The sequence below is a fragment of the Pseudophryne corroboree genome, chromosome 1, assembly GCF_028390025.1.
Source record: "Pseudophryne corroboree isolate aPseCor3 chromosome 1, aPseCor3.hap2, whole genome shotgun sequence".
NCBI classification, from domain to species: domain Eukaryota; kingdom Metazoa; phylum Chordata; class Amphibia; order Anura; family Myobatrachidae; genus Pseudophryne; species Pseudophryne corroboree.
Window position 1 is genome coordinate 901,590,930 of NC_086444.1, and position 19,275 is coordinate 901,610,204.

General features: G+C 46.0%; 1 protein-coding gene across 1 annotated transcript in view; it reads right to left on the reverse strand.

The window, feature by feature from the left end:
• The window catches only part of PRDM5 (PR/SET domain 5), a 528,834-nt gene that overhangs the window by 137,111 nt on the left and 372,448 nt on the right, over positions 1 to 19,275 (reverse strand). The window lies entirely within an intron of this gene.

Below are 19,275 nucleotides of genomic sequence, written 5' to 3' on the forward strand. Positions count from 1 at the left end.
CATCATGTCCACCTTTGGTATTTCCCAACGGTTCACAATCATGTGGAAAAACTTCCCGATGAAGTTTCCACTCTCCCGGGTGGAGGTCGTGCCTGCTGAGGAAGTCTGCTTCCCAGTTTCCATTCCCGGAATGAAACACTGCTGACAGTGCTATCACATGATTTTCCGCCCAGCGAAAAGTCCTTGCAGTTTTTGCCATTGCCCTCCTGCTTCTTGTGCCGCCCTGTATGTTTACGTGGGCGACTGCCGTGATGTTTTTCCCACTGGATCAATACCGGCTGACCTTGAAGCAGAGGTCTTGCTAAGCTTAGAGCATTATAAATTTACCCTTAGCTCCAGTATATTTATGTGGAGAAAAGTCTCCAGACTTGATCACACTCCCTGGAAATTTTTTCCTTGTGTGACTGCTCCCCAGCCTCTCGGGCTGGCCTCCGTGGTCACCAGCATCCAATCCTGAATGCCGAATCTGCGGCCCTCTAGAAGATGAGCACTCTGTAACCACCACAGGAGAGACACCCTTGTCCTTGGATATAGGGTTATCCGCTGATGCATCTGAAGATGCGATCCGGACCATTTGTCCAGCAGATCCCACTGAAAAGTTCTTGCGTGAAATCTGCCGAATGGAATTGCTTCGTAGGAAGCCACCATTTTTACCAGGACCCTTGTGCAATGATGCACTGACACTTTTCCTGGTTTTAGGAGGTTCCTGACTAGCTCGGATAACTCCCTGGCTTTCTCTTCCGGGAGAAACACCTTTTTCTGGACTGTGTCCAGAATCATCCCTAGGCACAGCAGACGTGTCGTCGGGATCAGCTGCGATTTTGGAATATTTAGAATCCACCCGTGCTGTTGTAGCAGTATCCGAGATAGTGCTACTCCGACCTCCAACTGTTCCCTGGACTTTGCCCTTATCAGGAGATCGTCCAAGTAAGGGATAATTAAGACGCCTTTTCTTCGAAGAAGAATCATCATTTCGGCCATTACCTTGGTAAAGACCCGGGGTGCCGTGGACAATCCAAACGGCAGCGTCTGAAACTGATAGTGACAGTTCTGTACCACGAACCTGAGGTACCCTTAGTGAGAAGGGCAAATTTGGGACATGGAGGTAAGCATCCCTGATGTCCCGGGACACTATATAGTCCCCTTCTTCCTGGTTCGTTATCACTGCTCTGAGTGACTCCATCTTGATTTGAACCTTTGTAAGTGTTCAAATTTTTTTAGATTTAGAATAAGTCTCACCTAGCCTTCTGGCTTCAGTACCACAATATAGTGTGGAATAATACCCCTTTCCTTGTTGTAGGAGGGGTAATTTGATTATCACCTGCTGGGAATACAGCTTGTGAATTGTTTCCCATACTGCCTCCTTGTCGGAGGGAGACCTTGGTAAAGCAGACTTCAGGAGCCTGCGAGGGGGAAACGTCTCGACATTCCAATCTGTACCCCTGGGATTCTACTTGTAGGATCCAGGGGTCCTGTACGGTCCCAGCGTCATGCTGAGAGCTTGGCAGAAGCGTTGGAAGGCTTCTGTTCCTGGGAATGGGCTGCCTGCTGCAGTCTTCTTCCCTTTCCTCTATCCCTGGGCAGATATGACTCTTATAGGGACGAAAGGACTGAGGCTGAAAAGACGGTGTCTTTTTCTGCAGAGATGTGACTTAGGGTAAAAACGGTGGATTTTCCAGCAGTTGCCGTGGCCACCAGGTCCGATGGACCGACCCCAAATAACTCCTCTTCCTTTATACGGCAATACACCTTTGTGCCGTTTGGAATCTGCATCACCTGACCACTGTCGTGTCCATAAACATCTTCTGGCAGATATGGACATCGCACTTACTCTTTATGCCAGAGTGCAAATATCCCTCTGTGCATCTCGCATACATAGAAATGCATCCTTTAAATGCTCTATAGTCAATAAAATACTGTCCCTGTCAAGGGTATCAATATTTTTAGTCAGGGAATCCGACCAAGCCACCCCAGCTCTGCACATCCAGGCTGAGGCGATCGCTGGTCGCAGTATAACACCAGTCTGTGTGTATATACTTTTTATGATATTTTCCAGCCTCCTGTCAGCTGGCTCCTTGATGACGGCCCTATCTATAGACGGTACCGCCACTTGTTTTGATAAGCGTGTGAGCGCCTTATCCACCCTAAGGGGTGTTTCCCAACGCGCCCTAACTTCTGGCGGGAAAGGGTATACCGCCAATAATTTTCTATCGGGGGGAACCCACGCATCATCACACACTTCATTTAATTTATCTGATTCAGGAAAAACTACAGGTAGTTTTTTCACATCCCACATAATACCCTCTTTTGTGGTACTTGTAGTATCAGAAATATGTAACACCTCCTTCATTGCCCTTAACAAGTAACGTGTGGCCCTAAAGGGAAATACGTTTGTTTCTTCACCGTCGACACTGAAATCAGTGTCCGTGTCTGTGTCTGTCGACCGACTGAGGTAAAAGGACGTTTTAACGCCCCTGACGGTGTTTGAGACGCCTGGACAGGTACTAATTTGTTTGCCAGCCGTCTCATGTCGCCAACCGACCTTGCAGCGTGTTGACATTATCACGTAATTCCATAAATAAGCCATCCATTCCGGTGTCGACTCCCTAGAGAGTGACATCACCATTACAGGCAATTTGCTCCGCCTCCTCACCAACATCGTCCTCATACATGTCGACACACACGTACCGACATATAGCACACACACACAGGGAATGCTCTGATAGAGGACAGGACCCCACTAGCCCCTTGGGGAGACAGAGGGAGAGTTTGCCAGCACACACCAAAGCGCTATATTTTACAGGGATAGCCTTATAATAAGTGCTCCCTTATAGCTGCTTTTATAAAATCACAATTTCGCCAAATTTTGCCCCCCCTCTCTTGATTTAACCCTGTTTCTGTAGTGCAGTGCAGGGGAGAGCCTGGGAGCCTTCCTGACCAGCGGAACTGTGTGAGGAAATGGCGCTGTGTGCTGAGGAGATAGGCCCCGCCCCCTTTTCGGCGGGCTCGTCTCCCGCTTAAAAATGGATTCTGGCAGGGGTTAAATATCTCCATATAGCCCCGGAGGCTATATGTGAGGTATTTTTTGCCAAAAAAAGGATTTTCATTGCTGCCCAGGGCGCCCCCCCCCAGCGCCCTGCACCCTCAGTGACTGCCGTGTGAAGTGTGCTGAGAGCAATGGCGCACAGCTGCAGTGCTGTGCGCTACCTTAAGAAGACTGAGGAGTCTTCTGCCGCCGATTCTGGACCTTCTTCTCTTTTCAGCATCTGCAAGGGGGCCGGCGGCGAGGCTCCGGTGACCATCCAGGCTGTACCTGTGATCGTCCCTCTGGAGCTAATGTCCAGTAGCCAAAGAAGCCAATCCATCCTGCACGCAGGTGAGTTCACTTCTTCTCCCCTAAGTCCCTCGATGCAGTGATCCTGTTGCCAGCAGGACTCACTGTAAAATAAAAAACCTAAGCTAAACTTTTCTAAGCAGCTCTTTAGGAGAGCCACCTAGATTGCACCCTTCTCGGCCGGGCACAAAAACCTAACTGAGGCTTGGAGGAGGGTCATAGGGGGAGGAGCCAGTGCACACCACCTGATCCTAAAGCTTTACTTTTTGTGCCCTGTCTCCTGCGGAGCCGCTATTCCCCATGGTCCTTTCAGGAACCCCAGCATCCACTAGGACGATAGAGAAATCTGGATTGGTGCTGAACCCCCAGTCTACGGCACCCCTGCAAGTGCCTTGAGGCACCCCAGGGTGTCCAGGCACACAGGTTGAGAACCACTGACATACACTGTAATAAAAGTCTGTGTGCCTAGTACTATAGGTTCACTCATATACAATTTAATTGCCCCAATTAAGCATGGTAAAGATTTATTTGATATTTTCTGTATGCAGCAACTGTGGTTATTGTATGTGGGACATAAAAACATATGTTTTGCACTTATAACCTTGTCAACACTAAATATGGCCTATTGTCACAGGGCCTACTTCAGCATGGAACGGTGCTCCGACATCGTTCACATGCTGAAGCCCCCTGCAGTGTGCGCGTGAGACACAGTGAGATGCGGCGGCATCTCACATGTGCAAACACCTCTGCCTGATTGACAGGCAGAGGTGTTTGCTGGGTGGGGGCGTTGCGGCAGCGTTTTAGAGGAGCGGGCCGGACAACATAGGCACATCCAGACTGTTTCTGTGGTGGGCCATGCATTACTCGCAGCCGCTACGGGCCTAAGCATGGCGTGTAGCCACCTGCCTTTGCATCTATGCTGCATAGGAAGAGGACAACCCTTAAACATGCGAGAGCATCGCTGTCGTGCGCTGCGCTTGTAAATTTGTTGGGGGGGGGGGAGGGTCAGGACCCGGCGTGTGGGGCGGACTTGCACTGTGCTGGGCGCCCCCCCACATGTCAGAGTAAAGAGCTGTAGGTATGAGTTTTTTCACACATCTACAACTGAATTAGGGCCACATTGTCGCCCCCCCCCCCCTCAATATAAATACTGCATCAACTACTAGCTTGATCATATAGGTTGCCATTAAATAGAAACATATTTTAACTTATATTTTTTATTTCATGTAAAAAACCCTCTACTATACTATAGTGATGGAGGAGGGACAACAACAACAGAGTAAAAGAATATATATGGGTTGCAATTTTCGGTTGCTGTCATGGTGGATTTCTGTGGAAAAAAAACTGCACACAAAAGAATCACGATGCCAATCTGTCTAAAACTACTGTATTATTGAGTATACATGTATGTATGGTATTGGTGTAGTTTGCAGACTTTTACAGTGTATGCTGATTTTGATCCCTTACTATGGACCAAAATCAATAAGTCACGTCTTCACTTGATAAACATATTGTGGTCAAACACTTGTGTTAGCGAGTTTTTTAATTCAATTAGAAATTCACAGTTATGTTAGATAAATGGCACAATCTGGTGATTCCAAAAGTACTAGATCTGGTTGCACTATCCCTGCTCACTCCATTTTATTATTACAGTATTAGTACTATTATTATCTAATTGTAAAGCGCAACGGAATATGCTGCGCTATATAAGAAACTGTTAATAAAATGATTATGAGACACTGGTGTGACTAGATGTGAATGGCTCAATCAGTGCACTTAGTAAAAGGTCATATAACTCATACCAACGCTGAATACTGACCTGACTATGCTACTGCAGGGGATGCGGTCATGTGACCGGCACTCGGGACTGTAGGGCCATATCACTCAAGGTTCTTCAATCAAACGGGTTAAGAAACATTTTGGCACCAGACAGATTAAAAGAGCAAAAAAATAAAAAATATACTCAGCATATGCGTTCTAGGGTGGCACTGATTTGTATATATGCCAGGGTATACTACTATGAAGTATTGCACATAGACTGTAATCCCTTTAAGAAGGGTTTCTAGTAATCCAATTACCCATTTCTGCAGAGCAGAAAATCCCTTGATATAATCAAAACTGATGACTGAAATACAAATACAAACACATACATTTTTCATTATTTACTATCTAAACTAAGGACAGGGACAAAAGTGACTGATAAAAACTGATTACACAGGATATCAGTATATAAACACTAACGTTTGCTAAAATACACAATCAATTAAAGAACACATACGTTTACATTTTTTTTTCCTTCTAGTGTCCATCCCTCATATCGCTGACTAGAGAGAACATCAGGAAACAATCACTCAAGCCCTCACCTCTATGCTAAACCACATCTGTGTACATTACATCCTATTGAATACTGATTGAGTCTAGTAGATATTAATGAGAGACTTGCATCTTTGTGATGTTTTGCATTAATACATAGATGATTAATGGGGATACATGAGATTGTCCTTACTTACTCCTAAATAAACTGAAATGAAACTTGATGTAAACTACAGGACACTGTAAACTTCCTTATAAAAACTTTGCTGCAAAAAGGCAGCATAGGTCACATATTACCAAAGAAACACTAGCCTGCCATTAATCTTATGTATCACTATTTCAAACACTACATTATTATATACAGCTACAACTGGTACAGTAGAGCAAGGCAATTCAACACTGTTTTGTGGCCCGAGGGTAGATATGTACTAATAATGTCTTGTTGCTACAGAGTGATGATACAACAATGAATCCACTCATACCACAGGGTGATGACAGAGGAGGTGGCTAATGATGTAATTTGTCATTCAGTGTTAAAGAACTTAAAAGGTGTACTCAGTCAAAGTACAGTATACATGTGTGTAGGTAAACAGCTTGTCAATTTCTAACATGTAACTAAGGGACTGACCCTTGGAAAAGAAAAAGAGCAATGAGTAAGAAATATACTTAGAATTTTTTTTTGTCAGGCCACAGAGACTAGTGCTCCGATTTTTACCTGCAAGTTGGTTAACCTGTCTCCGCATGTCCTGCGGGCACTCCTACTGTCTCTCCTGGTTCCCATTGCTGCTGGCAGTGCACCCCGATTCATCCCCCACAATTTTCCCAATCACTGCTGGCTGCTGGGCGTCGCTATGGTGCCAGTGATCAGCTGACTACTGTTCTACCAACCGCAAACTCTGGTTCAGTCAGTTGACTCCGTCCACCTATCACAGCGCAGCTCTGTGTCAAAACCCTTGCGATATTAAAGATCCCAGCCTGTTTCTGAAAATTGCTTAAGTCTACTGTGCATATCGCTGGTAGTCAGCAGTTTATCCTGCCGGTTCCAGTCCGTTTTAAGGGCAAAGTCAATTGCAGCCTGACTCCTTTTCCTGTTCTGCCAGTTCCAACCTGGTCCAAGTGTAAAGTCAGTTCCAGTCTAACTCCTACTCCTGTTCAGCCGGTCCCAGTCCGATTCAAGAGTACAGACGGTATCCGAACTCTGGGTCGACACCACTTAGCTCGACACCCATTTGTCGACAGTGAATAGGTCGACACGACCATTGTGTCGACATGAACAAGGTCATGCTAAAAGGTCGACATGAGTTTTTCAATTTTTTTTTTACTTTTTCATACTTTACGATCCACGTGGACTATGACTGGGAACGGTAACCTGCGAGGGGATGTGGTGCACTAATTGAGGTTCCCGGTCACTTTACAAAGAAAACGACACCAAAAAAACATGAAAAACTCATGTCGACCTAATGGCCGTTTCGACCTAGCCACTGTCGACCTAATGGGTGTCAACCTAGACACTGGCGACCCTGAGTCCCATACCCATACAGACAATCCCAGAACCACACTCCTGTATATTCTTCGGCAGCTGCTACCACAATAGCAATTATAAATAGCTTCCTCCAGCAGTCTGCTTTGTCTTCTGTCCAGTGTCCAGTCGTGATCTATTACCTCATGCGCAAGAGCTACAATCACCCACCAAGTTTCCTAAAGTACATCACACGCCCACTACTGAATCATTGACAGTGTCACCCTCGGGCTCACAACAGTTCTCTGATGTGACATTTTATTCCTACTTTCCAGACCTTGGAGAAGACTCTACAAACTAGAGAAATGTATCAAATCTTACAGAGAGTGAGAAGCGCCAAGTGGAGAAGTTGTTCATAGCGACAAATCAACTTCTACCTACCATTCTGTACAATGTATAGTACTTGATAAATACTAGCTAGAAGCTCATTGGTTGCTATGAGCAACTTCGCTCTATAGAAGGTTTGATACATCTCTTATCTAGCTTTGACAGGAGATAGATAAAACTGAATTTAGGCACTGTGCAAATGTCAATTTGAATCCAACCTCCTACAACTCAGAAGAACCCACTAAACCGATTTTCATTGTTCTCCTAAAATACTGCTTGATATAGCTGTACTTTATGGGTTAAATCATGAGGGAGGAGGCCCTCTTTATTAATTATAGTGGCACTTTGTGTTTCCTCAGTATCCTGAAGGATCACAAGTGCTGTACAACCATGTTATTAAGTTTTTGTCTTGGTTTCCCCAAAAAATAATAACTGGGCCTCATCTAGAGGTATGGTGTACATGTGCACAATAGTTGTAAAAATAAATAACATCTCCCTTCTATAGTGACCAATGTGGTTGATGCTTTGGAAGGGGCCGATGTTCCCCCTACTTTTCCACTAACCACTTTATGCTAAAGCACTAACTCTTTAGTTATGTGCAACTCAAACTAAACATGTAAAGCAATGGCTTTGCAGCCAGAGGTTTATGCCTACATGTGACCTATTGCACACTAAGGGGGTCATTCCGAGTTGATCGTAGCTGTGCTAAATTTAGCACAGCTACGATCATCTTCTCAGACATGCGGGGTCCGCCCCGCATGTTAGTGTGGTCCCCCCCCCCCCGCGCGCCACCCGCACACAAATACAAAAACATCGCACAGCGGCGATGCTTTTGTATTTAAGGAGTAACTCCCGGCCAGCGCAGCTCCTGCGGGTGTCCGGGAGTTGTTTGTCGCAGCCGCTGGCCACAGCGAATGCATGTGAAGTCACACAGCCGCTGCGGCCCGCCCCCTGTTCGGTCCGGCCACGCCTGCGTTGGCCGGACCGCGCCTACGAAACGGCGGCCAAACGCAGCCATTCTGCCCCCTCTCGCCCATCGATCGCCTCTGCCTGTGAATCAGGCAGAGACGATCGCGGCCCTGCTACGGCCTTCGGCCGTCTGGCATGCGCAGTAGAGACCCGTTAGCTCGGCTGCGATAAACAGCAGCGAGCGAATGGGTCAGAATGACTCCCTAAATCAGGCCTAATATATGCAGTGGCGCTGAGACGGGGTGGGGGAGCAGGTACTCTTTACCCGGGCATGTTGGAGGGTCCCGGGTCCCATTGCCCCCCCCCCTCTTGTAGGCAGCGGCAACTTGGGGCAGAGAGATAGAGGAGTGACAGCTGCAGCCTCTGCCCCCCCTGTCAAGCGAAGTGGCTACACAATGAAAAATATCTGTAATATTTCATAAGAAGGGGGACTGGCCACACCTACCTACATTGGCTATCTGATCTGTCCCAGTTAACAACCTGAAACTTTACTGGATCCTACGTATTATCTAGTAATTGAAAAGAGAAACAAAATAATTCAGCAGGAAAACATTAAAAAGAATGAAAACAAGTTACAGCACCCTCAAGTGGTATATAACACTGTATTTACTGATATCATGCCTATGTAGAAATTATATCTGCCTTAAGATGAATAACTTGAATCATGAAAATCAATACTTTAACCAGTAAATAAAATGGAATGTTATTAATGTATGACTGGTTATAATAGAATTTTCCTTTATTTTTTACTTAATTTTGATTATCCGCTGTCTTGTGATGGCAATCACTTCAGTTATCATGCACGCAAACAGGTTTAAACACAGAAAATTGATCTAGATGACTGAAAACACGTGTACTGTACCATGATTTGAGTTAAGATGAAACTGGCACAAGAAAAATCACCATATACTGCTGTTTTCTGCAAATTCATCTTACAGGTTTATTAATTATTTACAGCACATTACACACTGTAACTGCTGACTTTACAATAAACCTGTCTAATCAGTCAAACCAAACGGGATCTGTAAACATGATATTTATCTCAGATGTGTGCAATACCATCTGCCATAAGCAAGGTTAAAATATTGACTTAAAAAAAACAAAAACTCCACGAAAGTAGAACATTAAATAAAAATATGGATCATTTTTTCAAATGTGGATACGCACTGATGGATGTACAGTACTATGGTAAATTAAATATATCCAGTTTCTAGGCCTACATTCTCATTGAATCACAGTTTGTTTATCTGTACTCTGTTGGCTAGCTAGACAATCTAGTACACTGTAACTTTGTGGGGAAAATTGCTCAGAAAAGTGGCATGTACTGTAGCACACTTCTGCATGATAATATGAGTAATTTTCCATGAGTGCCTTATGCACACATCCACTACTTATTGTATGCTGGTGCTCCACATGTACTGTATGATGATGGTGAAAAATGCTTATTTTTATATAGGATTTATGAATTGTGAGTACTATTTATTGTACATAGGAACATATTAACTGTACCACTGCAGTTTAATTTTACATACAGATGCGTCCTCATACATATAGCCTAAATACGCCATGCAATGCGAGATGCCTGGTGTCTTTTTTGCAGATTCAGAATCTCAGTCGCACACAGATATACTGTACAAGTGTCATATATTAAATTAATTAGCACAGTCTCTTTGTGTGTCCTAGTCACATTGCATTGCGACCAAGATGCATTTTCAGCAAAAAATAAGCAAAAAAGATGCCAGATGCTAGAAGATTCTTGACCTGTCGTGCCAAGAGGGGCTGTTTGGTTTGACTGCAGCAAAGATGAATGAGGACACATCTGTATTAATGTATTTGGGCTATGCTTGCAATATACATAACATTTTTGTGTCATGTTTATTGTGCTTGTTTTAGATATATAATGGTGGTCATTCCGAGTTGTTCGCTCGCAAGTTGCTTTTAGCAGCATTGCACACGCTAAGCCGCCGCCTACTGGGAGTGAATCTTAGCTTAGCAAAATTGCGAACGAAAGATTATCAAAATTGCGAATAGAAATTTCTTGGCAGTTTCTGAGTAGCTCGAGACTTACTCTGCCACTGCGATCAGTTCAGTCAGTTTCGTTCCTGGTTTGACGTCACAAACACAACCAGCGTTCGCCCAGACACTCCCCCGTTTCTCCAGCCACTCCCGCGTTTTTCCCAGAAACGGCAGCGTTTTTTCACACACTCCCATAAAACTGAGTTTCCGCCCAGAAACACCCACTTCCTGTCAATCACATTATGATCACCAGAACGAAGAAAAAACCTTGTAATGCCGTGAGTAAAATACCAAACTTCTTAGCAAATTTACTTGGTGCAGTCGCAGTGCGAACATTGCGCATGCGCAGTTTGCGGAAAATCGCTGAGATGCGACGAAAAAGAACGAGCGAACAACTCGGAATGAGGGCCAATGACTATTGTGATGAAGAGCATTTGTAGATGGGTTATGTAAAATACATAATAATTCAGAATAATATTGCTTCTAAATGGAGCAGTACATACTGTATGTGATTTTGAGGGGGAGATTCAAGTGTTTGAAAAGTCAGTTGGGAGTCTGTTTTTTTCCTATCTAATAGACAGGAAAAAACAGACACCCAACCGACTTTTCAAACATTTGAATCTTCCCCTAAGTATCTTATGTGGGAAGTAAAACTACAGGAATGTGGGGTTTGCTTAAAAGATGTTGAGAGAGATGTACTAATCCTTGGGAAGTGATAAAGTGGAGAAAGATGTTAAAAGCTGTGGGTAGGATGTACTAAAGTGAAAATGTGGTAAAAACCAAGTTTTCAGGGTTTTTACCGCATTTTGTGTATACTTATCTGTGTCCGCCGGGTCTCCGATGCGCAGGGTGACACCAGCTTTTGCTATCGTTACCCTGTAGAAGCTTATGAGACGTCTTCCACAATGCGATGTGGAGAGGGTTCTGTATCCCCCGCGGGTGAGGCTGGTTTGCACATGAGCAGATGGCCTCCCGGTTCATAGACCTGGAAGTCCAGCAGCTGCAGCACATTGCAAAGGACATCTCTTATTGGGAGGGCTGTTCTTTGTGATACTAATCAGATATGTTTAGATATAGGGGGGGTCATTCCGAGTTGATTGCTCGCTAGCTATTTTTTTGTAGCGCTGCAAGTAGATAGTCGCCGCCTATAGGGGAGTGTATGTTTGCTTTGCAAGTGTGTGATCGCATGTGCAGCTGAGCGGTACAAAAAAGTTTTGTGCAGTTTGTGAGAAGCTCAGAACTTACTCAGCCGTTGCGTTCACTTCAGCCTATTCTTGTCCGGAATTGACGTCAGACACCCGCCCTGCAAATGCTTGGACACGCCTGCATTTTTCCAACCACTCCCAGAAAACAGTCAGTTGACACCCACAAACGCCTTCTAGCTAACAATATCCTTGCGAACAGCTGTGCGAATGGATTCTTCGTATTATCCATCGCTGAGCAACGATCCGCTTTGTACCCGTACGACGCGCCTGCGCTGTTCTGACCTGATTACAGCGCATCGAAAAATCTTAGCGTGCGATCAGGTCGGAATGAGCAATTAGTATAAATGCGGTAAGTGGCGGAATGTACAGCGATCCTTTGGTACATCCCGCCCTGTGTTTTAAAAATGACAGGAGCTGATTGATAGGTTCTCTCTCTCCACTTTATTACTTTTACTATATCTACCCCCAAGGGTCAAACCCATTAGGTGCCAGGGTAGCGAATTGTAGTGGATGGCATGGAAATGTTGGCAATGGCACCGCAACTTGCCTCCCTCACTGCCCAATCTCTATGGGTCAGTTAACAAACATCAGCAAGTCCGGAGTAAAGTGTTACATTGTTAGATCTGGTATGAATCAGAAACACTATCATAATAAAAGAGTGGTGTAAGTACAACATGGACTGATTGCATATTTTCAGAGAGAAGAGATGAAAGGGTTGCTGACAATACGTGAGGCTGATCATGAGCAGACAAACTGGACACAACCAACACAGGCTGAGTACTCACTTGAATGATCTCCATAATTTGGCTGTCCAGTGATCTTAACAACAAATTGTTATGTGAGGGACCTCAATAAAGAAACTTTGGATAGAAAGAAACATATGCTGGCAAAATACATCAAGTGTCAAAAGTGACAACCAAATAGATCCGGAACACTTTCTCTGCTATAAACAGCACAAGTTTACATTACAAATATTGTGGTAAACTAAATTAGTCTCCTTCTTATGTAATAAAACACATTCAGTCAGAAACTGCATGTAACTTCCAGCAAGACATTTCAAATATATATATGATGCAATCTAAATAATTCTATAGCTTGTCTAGCTATTAAATGTAAGACATGTTTTTCATATACAGTTTCTCACACTACTTTTTTCAGTATCCCTTGCTTACAATTCATGAGCTACAACAACGTACAAATGTATTAATATATACATGGTTGAGTTACATTATTATGACCACCAGCTAATAGCCAGAGTAAACGCCGTGTGAAGCATGGACAGCATTTTAGACACATGTTCATTAGCCCCAAAGTTTTGTTTTGGCGGTGAGCTGCTCCACTGTAGTGTGTCGGTCGGCCCTCACGCACCTTCGTAGCCGACGATCACCTCTCACATCAATGTCATGTGGTGCTCCGCAGTTTCCACGTGGTCATTCGTAATAGAGCCATTTGTCCAGTCACGATACACCTTCACCACCACAGCACGCGAACAGTACACAAACTGCGCCGTTTAAGAAATACTGCCATCTTTGTCCCAAAAGCTGATAATCATCCCTTTTTTGCAACTCCGATAAATCGCCCCTTTTACCCATGACAGCAACAAGTAATATGTGTGCAGACAGCCTAACGCACACCTTATATACACAACAAGCCAACACATGACACATGACGTACTTCATGGGCTACGCGCTACCGACTTCAAATGTACGAGGTGGTCATAATAATGTGACTTGACCGTGTAATAATAAGAATTTACTTACCGATAATTCTATTTCTCATAGTCCGTAGTGGATGCTGGGGACTCCGTAAGGACCATGGGGAATAGCGGCTCCGCAGGAGACTGGGCACATCTAAAGAAAGCTTTAGGACTATCTGGTGTGCACTGGCTCCTCCCCCTATGACCCTCCTCCAAGCCTCAGTTAGGATACTGTGCCCGGACGAGCGTACACAATAAGGAAGGATTTTGAATCCCGGGTAAGACTCATACCAGCCACACCAATCACACCGTACAACTTGTGATCTGAACCCAGTTAACAGCATGATAACAGAGGAGCCTCTAGAAAAGATGGCTCACTACAGCAATAACCCAATTTTTTTTTTTGGTAACAATAACTATGTACCAGTATTGCAGACAATCCGCACTTGGGATGGGCGCCCAGCATCCACTACGGACTATGAGAAATAGAATTATCGGTAAGTAAATTCTTATTTTCTCTAACGTCCTAAGTGGATGCTGGGGACTCCGTAAGGACCATGGGGATTATACCAAAGCTCCCAAACGGGCGGGAGAGTGCGGATGACTCTGCAGCACCAAATGAGAGAACTCCAGGTCCTCCTCAGCCAGGATATCAATTTTGTAGAATTTTACAAACGTATTTGCTCCTGACCAAGTAGCTGCTCGGCAAAGTTGTAAAGCCGAGACCCCTCGGGCAGCCGCCCAAGATGAGCCCACCTTCCTTGTGGAGTGGGGAATTTACAGATTTTTGGCTGTGGCAGGCCTGCCACAGAATGTGCAAGCTGAATTGTACTACAAATCCAACGAGCAATAGTCTGCTTAGAAGCAGGAGCACCCAGCTTGTTGGGTGCATACAGGATAAACAGCGAGTCAGATTTCCTGACTCCAGCCGTCCTGGAAACATATATTTTCAGGGCCCTGACAACGTCTAGCAACTTGGAGTCCTCCAAGTCCCTAGTAGCCGCAGGCACCACAAATAGGTTGGTTCAGGTGAAACGCTGAAACCACCTTAGGGAGAAACTGAGGACGAGTCCTCAATTCCGCCCTGTCCGAATGGAAAATCAGATAAGGGCTTTTTCAGGATAAAGCCGCCAATTCTGACACGCGCCTGGCCCAGGCCAGGGCCAACAGCATGACCACTTTCCATGTGAGATATTTTAACTCCACAGATTTAAGTGGTTCAAACCAATGTGACTTTTGGAACCCAAAACTACATTGAGATCCCAAAGTGCCACTGGAGGCACAAAAGGAGGCTGTATATGCAGTACCCCTTTTACAAACGTCTGAACTTCAGGGACTGAAGCTAGTTCTTTTTGGAAGAAAATTGACAGGGCCGAAATTTGAACCTTAATGGACCCCAATTTCAGGCCCATAGACACTCCTGTTTGCAGGAAATGTAGGAATCGACCCAGTTGAATTTCCTCCGTCGGGCCTTACTGGCCTCGCACCACGCAACATATTTTCGCCAATTGCGGTGATAATGTTTTTGCGGTTACATCCTTCCTGGCTTTGATCAGGATAGGGATGACTTCATCCGGAATGCCTTTTTTCCTTCAGGATCCGGCGTTCAACCGCCATGCCGTCAAACGCAGCCGCGGTAAGTCTTGGAACAGACAGGGTCCTTGCTGGAGCAGGTCCCTTCTTAGAGGTAGAGGCCACGGATCCTCCGTGAGCATCTCTTGAAGTTCCGGTTACCAAGTCCTTCTTGGCCAATCCGGAGCCACGAATATAGTGCTTACTCCTCTCCATCTTATCAATCTCAGTACCTTGGGTATGAGAGGCAGAGGAGGGAACACATACCCTGACTGGTACACCCACGGTGTTACCAGAGCGTCTACAGCTATTGCCTGAGGGTCCCTGGACCTGGCGCAATACCTGTCGAGTTTTTCCCAACGGTTTATAATCGTGTGGAAGACTTCTGGGTGAAGTCCCCACTCTCCCGGGTGGAGGTCGTGCTGAGGAAGTCTACTTCCCAGTTGTCCACTCCCGGAATGAATACTGCCGACAGTGCTATCACATGATTTTCCGCCCAGCGAAGAATCCTTGCAGCTTCTGCCATTGCCCTCCTGCTTCTTGTGCCACCCTGTCTATTTACGTGGGTGACTGCCGTGATGTTGTCCGACTGGATCAACACCGGCTGACCTTGAAGCAGAGGTCTTGCTAAGCTTAGAGCATTGTAAATGTCCCTTAGCTTCAGGATATTTATGTGAAGTGATGTCTCCAGGCTTGACCATAAGCCCTGGATATTCCTTCCCTGTGTGACTGCTCCCCAGCCTCGCAGGCTGGCATCCGTGGTCACCAGGACCCAGTCCTGAATGCCGAATCTGCGGCCCTCTAGAAGATGAGCACTCTGCAACCACCACAGGAGGGACACCCTTGTCCTTGGTGACAGGGTTATCCGCTGATGCATCTGAAGATGCGACCCGGATCATTTGTCCAGCAGGTCCCACTGGAAAGTTCTTGCGTGGAATCTGCCGAATGGGATTGCTTCGTAGGAAGCCACCATTTTACCCAGAACTCTTGTGCATTGATGCACTGAGACTTGGCTCGGTTTTAGGAGGTTCCTGACTAGCTCGGATAACTCCCTGGCTTTCTCCTCCGGGAGAAACACCTTTTTCTGGACTGTGTCCAGGATCATCCCTAGGAACAGAAGACAAGTCGTCGGAGCCAGCTGCGATTTTGGAATATTGAGAATCCAATCGTGCTGCCGCAACACTACCTGAGATAGTGCTACACCGACCTCCAACTGTTCCCTGGATCTTACCCTTATCAGGGAATTGTCCAAGTAAGGGATAACTAAAATTCCCTTCCTTCGAAGGAATATCATCATTTCGGCCATTACCTTGGTAAAGACCCGGGGTGCCGTGGACCATCCATACGGCAGCGTCTGAACGGATAGTGACAGTTCTGTACCATAAACCTGAGGTACCCTTGTTGGGAAGGGTAAATTTTGACATGAAGGTAAGCATCCTTGATGTCCCGAGATATCATGTAGTCCCCTTCTTCCAGGTTCACTGCTCTGAGTGACTCAATCTTGAATTTGAACCTCTGTATGTAAGTGTTCAAAGATTTTAGATTTAGAATCGGTCTCACCGAGCCGTCCGGCTTCGGTACCACAACAGTGTGGAATAATACCCCGTTCCCTGTTGCAGGAGGGGTATCTTGATTATCACCTGCTGGGAATACAGCTTGTGAATGGCTTCCAAAACTGTCTCCCTGTCAGAAGGAGACATCGGTAAAGCCGACTTTAGGAAACGGCGAGGGGGAGACGTCTCGAATTCTAATTTGTACCCCTGAGATATCACCTGAAGGATCCAGGGGTCTACTTGCGAGTGAGCCCACTGCGCGCTGAAATTCATTGAGACGGGCCCCCCACCGTGCCTGATTCTGCTTGTAAAGCCCCAGCGTATACTGAGGGCTTGGCAGAGGCGGGAGAGGGTTTCTGTTCCTGGGAACTGGCTGATTTCTGCAGCCTTTTTCCTCTCCCTCTGTCACGGGGCAGAAATGAGGAACCTTTTGCCCGCTTGTCCACGAAAAGACTGCGCCTGATAATACGGCGTCTTCTCATGTTGAGAGGCGACCTGGGGTACAAACGTGGATTTCCCAGCTGTTGCCGTGGCCACCAGGTCTGAAAGACCGACCCCAAATAACTCCTCCCCTTAATAAGGCAATACTTCCAAATGCCGTTTTGAATACGCATCACCTGACCACTGACGTGTCCATAACCCTCTACTGGTAGAAATGGACAACGCACTTAGACTTGATGCCAGTCGGCAAATATTCCGCTGTGCATCACGCATATATAGAAATGCATCTTTTAAATGCTCTATAGGCAAAAATATACTGTCCCTATCTAGGGTATCAATATTTTCAGTCAGGGAATCCGACCACGCCAACCCAGCACTGCACATCCAGGCTGAGGCGATTGCTGGTCGCAGTATAACACCAGTATGTGTGTAAATACATTTTAGGATACCCTCCTGCTTTCTATCAGCAGGATCCTTAAGGGCGGCCATCTCAGGAGAGGGTAGAGCCCTTACAAGCGTGTGAGCGCTTTATCCACCCTAGGGGGTGTTTCCCAACGCACCCTAACCTCTGGCGGGAAAGGATATAATGCCAATAACATTTTAGAAATTATCAGTTGTTATCGGGGGAAACCCACGCATCATCACACACCTCATTTAATTTCTCAGATTCAGGAAAACTACAGGTAGTTTTTCCTCACCGAACATAATACCCCTTTTTGGTGGTACTCGTATTATCAGAAATGTGTAAAACATTTTTCATTGCCTCAATCATGTAACGTGTGGCCCTACTGGAAGTCACATTTGTCTCTTCACCGTCGACACTGGAGTCAGTATCCGTGTCGGCGTCTATATCTGCCATCTGAGGTAACAGGCGCTTTAGAGCCCCTGACGGCCTATGAGACGTCTGGACAGGCACAAGCTGAGTAGCCGGCTGTCTCATGTCAACCACTGTCTTTTATACAGAGCTGACACTGTCACGTAACTTCTTCCAACAGTTCATCCACTCAGGTGTCGACCCCCTAGGGGGTGACATCACTATTACAGGCAATCTGCTCCGTCTCCACATCATTTTTCTCCTCATACATGTCGACACAAAAGTACCGACATACAGCACACACACAGGGAATGCTCTGATAGAGGACAGGACCCCACTAGCCCTTTGGGGAGACAGAGGGAGAGTTTGCCAGCACACACCAGAGCACTATATATATACAGGGATAACCTTATATAAGTGTTTTTCCCCTTATAGCTGCTGTATAGTTAATACTGCGCCTAATTAGTGCCCCCCTCTCTTTTTTAACCCTTTCTGTAGTGTAGTGACTGCAGGGGAGAGCCAGGGAGCTTCCCTCCAACGGAGCTGTGAGGGAAAATGGCGCCAGTGTGCTGAGGAGATAGGCTCCGCCCCCTTATCGGCGGCCTTATCTCCCGTTTTTCTATGTATTCTGGCAGGGGTTAAATGCATCCATATAGCCCAGGAGCTATATGTGATGCATTTTTTTGCCATCCAAGGTGTTTTTATTGCGTCTCAGGGCGCCCCCCCCCCAGCGCCCTGCACCCTCAGTGACCGGAGTGTGAAGTGTGCTGAGAGCAATGGCGCACAGCTGCAGTGCTGTGCGCTACCTTGTTGAAGACAGGACGTCTTCTGCCGCCGATTTTCCGGACCTCTTCTGCCTTCTGGCTCTGTAAGGGGGCCGGCGGCGCGGCTCTGGGACCCATCCAAGCTGGGCCTGTGATCGTCCCTCTGGAGCTAATGTCCAGTAGCCTAAGAAGCCCAATCCACTCTGCACGCAGGTGAGTTCGCTTCTTCTCCCCTTAGTCCCTCGATGCAGTGAGCCTGTTGCCAGCAGGTCTCACTGAAAATAAAAAACCTAAACTAAAACTTTCACTAAAAAGCTCAGGAGAGCCCCTAGTGTGCACCCTTCTCGTTCGGGCACAGAGATCTAACTGAGGCTTGGAGGAGGGTCATAGGGGGAGGAGCCAGTGCACACCAGATAGTCCTAAAGCTTTCTTTAGATGTGCCCAGTCTCCTGCGGAGCCGCTATTCCCCATGGTCCTTACGGAGTCCCCAGCATCCACTTAGGACGTTAGAGAAAGATAAATAGTAGGAGAGTCCAAGGTTTTAATGTTTTGTCCATGGAAATGTCAGATTTTTCAGTGTAGATTAATTGCACAGATCAATTCTTTTTGTGCGGTGAATACCAATCTTATACTCAAATGCCAAGAATCTGACTTATAACCAAACTCCACAAACATGCCATGATGCTGATTGTAGTGCACCTAGAGCCAACTACACAGTACCTTCAATATAAACGAAAGGTATGATTGTGATT